The sequence below is a fragment of the Tachyglossus aculeatus genome (assembly GCF_015852505.1).
Source record: "Tachyglossus aculeatus isolate mTacAcu1 chromosome 12 unlocalized genomic scaffold, mTacAcu1.pri SUPER_6_unloc_1, whole genome shotgun sequence".
NCBI lineage: Eukaryota > Metazoa > Chordata > Mammalia > Monotremata > Tachyglossidae > Tachyglossus > Tachyglossus aculeatus.
In genome coordinates, this window is record NW_024044828.1 from 17,588,870 (window position 1) to 17,595,975 (window position 7,106).

The window sequence follows — 7,106 nt, forward strand, 5'->3', positions numbered from 1 at the left end:
GCCCCCTGCCCTCCGCCCGGGGGGCACGGATCCCGTGGGGCGGGCGGGCTGGCAGTGCCCACCCCCTCTGCCCGGACCCCAACTTTCCTGCCCAACTTCGGCCGGACGGATCTACTTTCCCAGAGGGGCGGAGCGCGAGCGGAGGGATCTCGGGGCTGCCCCTCAATCCGGCCCATTTGGGGTTTTTTTTTTTTTTAATGGGATTCATCGAGCGCTTACTACGCGCGAAGCGTTCTTCATTCATTCATTCAATCGTATGCATTCTTCGGTCGCATTTGTCGAGCGCTGACTGTGTGCGGAGCGCTGCGCTAAGCGCTAGGGAAGGACAAGTCGGCAACATAATAATAATAATAATAATAATAATAATAATAGTGATGATGGCATTTATTGAGAAAAATAATTTTTAAGAAATATAGCTATAAATTTAATAATAATAAATCATCATATTTTATAATAATTAAAATATAGTTATAAATTTAATAATGATAAGTTATCATATCTTATAATAATACTTATAATAATATAATAAAATAACATAATAATATAATGTTATAATAATATATAATGATAATTTGTAATGGTAATAATAATTAATAATGATGATAAATTTTAATGATAAATTTATTGAGAAAAAAAATTTGAGAAAAGCAGCATGGCTCAGCGGAAAGAGCCCGGGCTTTGGAGTCAGAGGTCGTGGGTTCAAATCCCGGCTCCACCGGTTGTCATCTGTGTGACTTTCCTTCCTCTCCCCCTCCTTCCTGCCTTACTTCCTTCCCCTCCCGACAGCACCTGTATATATGTCTATCATCATCATCATCATCAATCGTATTTATTGAGCGCTTACTGCGTGCAGAGCACTGCACTAAGCGCTTGGGAAGTACAAGTTGGCAACATAGAGAGACAGTCCCTACCCAACAGTTGGGCTCACAGTCTGATAATGACGGTATTTGTTAAGCGCTTACCATGTGCCAAGCCCTGTTCTAATCGCTGGGGGAGATACAAGGGAACCGCGTTGTCCCTCATGGGGCTCACAGTCTTCATCCCCATTTTACAGATGAGGGAACTGAGGCATAGAGAAGTGAAGTGATTTGCCCAAAGTCACACAACTGATAGGTGGCGGTGGCGGGATTAGAACCCACGACCTCTGACTCCCAAGCTCGGGCTCTTTCCACTGAGCCACGCTACCTCGATGGGCAAAGAGGCTAGATGGGCAAAGCCCCCCTTTTCCTCTGCTCCCTCTCCTCTACCCCCCCTCCCCACCCCACAGCACTCAGGCATACATTATACATATATATATATAGAATATATAATATATAAGCACTCAGGTATACATTATATATATATAATATATATATATAATATATTGAGCACCTACTGTGTGCAGAGCACTGTACTAAGCGCTTGGGAAGTACAAGTTGGCAACATATAGAGATAGTGCCTACCCAACAGTGGGCTCACAGTCTAAAAGGGGGAGACAGAGAACAAAACCAAACATCCTAACAAAATACTATTCCTAACAAAATAAAATAAATAGAATAGATATGTACAAGTAAAATAAATAGAGTAATAAATATGTACAAGCATATATACATATATACAGGTGCTGTGGGGAAGGGAAGGAGGTAACATGGGGGATGGTATATATTCCATTTATTTTATGATTCATTCATTCATTCATTCATTCAATCGTATTTATTGAGCGCTTACTGTGTGCAGAGCACTGTACTAAGCGCTTATTAATGCTGTGCATATATGTTTTGTTTTGTCGTCTGTCTCCCCCGTCTAGACTGTGAGCCTGTTGTTGGGGAGGGACCGTCTCTACCTGTTGCCGATTGGTACTTTCCAAGCGCTTAGTCAATCAATCAATCAATTAATCAATCGTATTTATTGAGCGCTTACTGTGTGCAGAGCACTGTACTAAGCGCTTGGGAAGTACAAGAGTGCTTAATAAATGCCATTATTATTATTATTATTATTATTATTATTATTTCAAGCTGGCAACATATAGAGACAGTCCCTACCCAACAGTGGGCTCACAATCTAGAAGGGGGAGACAGAGAACAAAACCAAACATACTAACAAAATGAAATAAATAGAATAGATAGGTACAAGTAAAATAAATAAATAAATAAATAAAGAGTAATAAATATGTACATATATCCATATATACAGGTGCTGTGGGGAAGGGAAGGAGGTAAGATGGGGTGGCTGGAGAGGGGGATGAGGGGGAGAGGAAGGAAGGGGCTCTGCACACAGTAAGCGCTCAATAAATGCGATTGAATGAATGAATACCTATAATTCTATTGATTTATATTGATCCTAATGATGCCTGTCTACTTGTGTGGTTTTGTTGTCTGTCTCCCTCCTTCTAGACTGAATCAATCAATCAATCAATCAATCATATTTATTGAGCACTTACTGTGTGCAGAGCACTGTACTAAGCGCTTGGGAAGTACAAGCTGGCAACATATAGAGACGGTCCCTACCCAACAGTGGGCTCACAGTCTAAAAGGGGGAGACAGAGAACAAAACCAAACATACCAACAAAATAAAATAGAATAGATATGTACAAGTAAAATTAATAAATAAACAGAGTAATAAATATGTACAAACATATATACATATATACAGGTGCTGTGGGGAAGGGAAGGAGGTATGAATGAATGAATACCCATAATTATATTGATTTATATTGATCCTAATGCCTGTCTACTTAATAATGATGGTATTTGTTAAGCGCTTACTATGTGCAAAACACTGTTCTAAGCGCTGGCACTGTGTTTGTTTTGTTTTTGTTGTCTGGCTCCCCCCTTCTAGACTGTGAGCCCGTTGTTGGGGAGGGATCGTCTCTGTTGCCGAATTGTACTTTCCAAGCGCTTAGTCCAGAGCTCTGCACACAGTAAGCGCTCAATAAATACGACTGAATGAATGAATGAATACCTATAATTCTATTGATTTATATTGATTCTAATGCCTGTCTACTTGTTTGGTTTTGTCGTCTGTCTCCCTCCTATAGACTGTGAACCCGTTGTTGGGGAGGGATCGTCTCTGTTGCCGAGTTGTAGTTTCCAAGCGCTTAGTCCAGTGCTCTGCACACAGTAAGCGCTCAATAAATATGACTGAATGAATGAATGTCTATAATTCTATTGATTTTTATTGATTCTAATGCCTGTCTACTCGTTTGGCTTTGTTGTCTGTCTCCCCCCTTCTAGACTGTGAGCCCGTTGTTGGGGAGGGATCGTCTCTGTTGCCGAATTGTAGTTTCCAAGCGCTTAGTCCAGTGCTCTTCATGCAGTAAGCGCTCAATAAATTCCCCTTCTCAATAAATCTCCCCCTTCTAGACTGTGAGCCCGCTGTTGGGTAGGGACCGTCTCTCTATGTTGCCAACTTGTACTTCCCAAGCGCTTAGTCCAGTGCTCTGCACACAGTAAACGCTCAATAAATACGATTGATTGATTGAATGAATGAATGAATGAATACGATTGAATGAATGAATCCCTATAATTCTGTTGATTTATATTGATTCTAATGCCTGACTACTCGTTTGGTTTTGTTGCCAACTTGCACTTCCCAAGGCCAACTTGCACTTCCCAAGCGCTTGGTTTTGTTGCCAACTTGTACTTCCCAAGGCCAACTTGCACTTCCCAAGCGCTTAGTACGGTGCTCTGCACACAGTAAGCGCTCAATAAATACGATTGATTGATTGATTGATTGATTGTCTGTCCCCCCTTCTAGACTGTGAGCCCGTTGTTGGGGAGGGATCGTCTCTGTTGCTGAGTTGTAGTTTCCAAGCGCTTAGTCCAGTGCTCTGCACACAGTAAGCGCTCAATAAATACGATTGAATGAATGAATGCCTATAATTCTATTGATTTTTATTGATTCTAATGCCTGTTTCCCCCCTTCTAGACTGTGAGCCCGTTTTGGGGAGGGATCGTCTCTGTTGCCGAGTTGTAGTTTCCAAGCGCTTAGTCCAGTGCTCTGCACACACTGAGCGTTCAATAAATAATAATAATAATAATAATGACATTTATTAAGCGCTTACTATGTGCAAAGCACTGTTCTAAGCGCTGGGGAGGTTACAAGGTAATCAGGTTGTCCCACGTGGGGCTCACAGTCTCCATCCCCATTTTCCAGATGAGGGAACTGAGGCACAGAGAAGTTAAGCGACTTGCCCAAAGTCACACAGCCAAGTGGCAGAGCCGGGATTTGAACCCATGACCTCTGACTCCAAAGCCCGTGCTGTTTTCCATTGAGCCACGCGATTGAATGAATGAATGCCTATAATTCTATTGATTTTTATCGATTCTAATGCCTGTCTACTCGTTTGGTTTTGTCGTCTGTCCCCCCTTCTAGACTGTGAGCCCGTTGTTGGGGAGGGATCGTCTCTGTTGCCGAGTTGTGGTTCCCAAGCGCTTAGTCCAGTGCTCTGCACACAGTAAGCGCTCAATAAATACGATTGAATGAATGAATGGACGACGGGGGTGGGGGACTCTTTGTTGGCAGCTGGAATGCGCGGAGGGACACCGGGGGAGGAGCGAGAAAGAGTGGCGAGGTGACAGGGAGGAGGCACCCAGTAAGCGCTCAATAAATACGATTGATTGATTGAATGAGTGAATGAATAAATACTTCATTTAGTTCAGAGACTTTGTTCTCGGCGTGGAGACGGTGGGAGAGACGGAGAGACGGAGAGATAGGGCCCGGAACAGCCGAGAACAGCAAGAGAGACGAGGAAACACAAAAGAGAAGCTCAGGGGCACAGACCCACACACAAAGAGGGATGCAGAGAGGGTCGGAAACAAAGGCCCGGGGAGGCCGAAGTGGAAAGAGACAGAAAAAGAGTGGGAGAGAAAGAAAGGGAGGGAGAAAGGCATTGGGGGGCGGGAAAAATGGGATAACGGGGGACAGAAAGGAGAAGCGGGGTGCAAGGCGTTGGAGGGAGAAGGACCCACGCTGACAGAGCTGGACGGAGGCGAAAGGAACAGAGTGACCTCCACACCGGGGGAGAGGGAGATGAAGCAGGAAAAGAGGTATCACGAGGTAAACAGCGAGGAGAAGACGGGGGGGTAATAATAATAATAATCATGATGGCATTTGTTAAGCGCTTACTATGTGCGAAGCACCGTTCTAAGCGCTGGAAAGGTTACAAGGTGATCAGGTTGTCCCTCGGGGGGCTCCCAGTCTTAATCCCCATTTTACAGATGAGGTAATTGAGGCACAGAGAAGTGACTTGCCTAAAGTGAGCCCCATGTGGGGCATGGACTCTGTCCAACCTTATTAGTTTGTATCTACCCGAGCATTTAGTACAGCTGACAGTTGGCAGAGCCGGGGTTTGAACTCAGGGCCTCTGACTCCAAAGCCCGGGCTCTTTCCACTGAGCCACGCTGCTGCTCTATCATTTGTTAAGAGCTTACTATGTGCAAAGCACTGTTCTAAGCCTTGGGGAGGATACAAGGTAATGATGATGATGGTATTTGTTAAGCGCTTACTATGTGCAAAGCACTGTTCTAAGCGCTGGGGGGATACAAGGTGATTGGGTTGTCCCACGTGGGGCTCACAGTCTTAATCTCCATTTTACAGATGAGGGAACTGAGGCCCAGAGAAGTGAAGTGACTTGACCAAAGTCACACAGCTGACAATTGGCGAAGCCAGGATTTGAACTCATGGCCTCTGACTCCAAAGCCCGGGCTCTTTCCACCGAGCCATGCTGCTTCTCTGATCAGGTTGTCCCTCGTGGGGCTCACAGTCTTAATCGCCATTTTACAGATGAGGGAACTGAGGCCCAGAGAAGTGAAGTGACTTGCCCAAAGTCACACAGCTGACAATTGGGGGAGCCGGGATGAGAGAAAGAGTTCAGAAAGGAGGAGAAGAGAGGTAGAGAAGTCCTCTCAGTTCCCTAGCCCGTTAGCTCCTCTCCTTATGGATAGGGATTGTGGTGACCAGGGAAGCAGTGTGGCCTAGTGGAAAGAGCCTGGGACGCAAAGGAACTGGGTTCTAATCTCAGCTCCATCCCATACCTGCTGTGTGACCAGGGGCAAGTCAATTCATTCATTCAATCGTATTTACTGAGCGCTTACTGTGTGCAGAGCACCGTACTAAGCGCTTGGGAAGTCTGGGCCTCATTCCCCTCATCTGAAAACAGGGATTCAATGGCTGTTCTCCCTCTTAGACTGTGGGACCTGATTATCTTGTACCTGCCCCAGCGTTTAGTACAGTGCTTGGCACAGAGTAAGTGCTTAACTACCATTATTGTTACCAACTCTGTAGTACTGTCCTCTCTCAAGCACTTAGTGCAGTGCTCTACGCAGTGTAAGCGCTCAAGCTTGAATAGAGCACAGCCTGGGATTCAGATAGACCTGGGTTCTAGTCTCAGCTCTGTCACTTTTCATTCATTCATTCATTTATTCAATAGTATTTATTGAGCGCTTACTGCGTGCGGAGCACTGGACTAAGCGCTTGGGAAGTCCAAGTTGGCAACATCTAGAGACGGTCCCTACCCAACAGTGAGACAGAGAAGGGGGAGCAGAGCACTTCTCTGCTGTGTGACCTTGGGCAAGTCACTTTCTCTAGGCCTCAGTTCTCTTATCTGTAAAATGGGGATTGAGACTGTGAGCCCCATGTGGGACATGGACTCTGTCCAACCTGATTAGTTTGTATCTACCCGAGCATTTAGTACAGTGTTTGGCACATAATAAGCACTTAATATCATTAAATAAATACCAGTGATTGGTTGATTGACTGATTGATAAAGAGCTGCAGGGAACAGTCAGCTGCGGGAGCTGGGAATGCCTAGGTGAAGTCCGGTCAGTGACTCTTCCAGGCTGATTTCCCCAGTCTGACCCAGCAGGAGCTGGGAGGAAGAGGAGGGACAGGGGCAGGGTTGGCTGGAAAAATTTCCATATGCTCGGACATTAAAAGAGTGGGCAAATTAGATGCAAATATATGCAAATGTTCCTTTTTTTAATATCAACAGCTCAGGCACATTTTTTTTTTTTTTAAACCGGGCAGCAGCTCTAGGGAGTGGGGGAAAGAAAGGAGTCTCTTGGAAGGGGTGACCGTGTCCGTGAGTCCAGGGTTGTTCTTTAGGAAAGGCATCCGGCCTGGTCTCG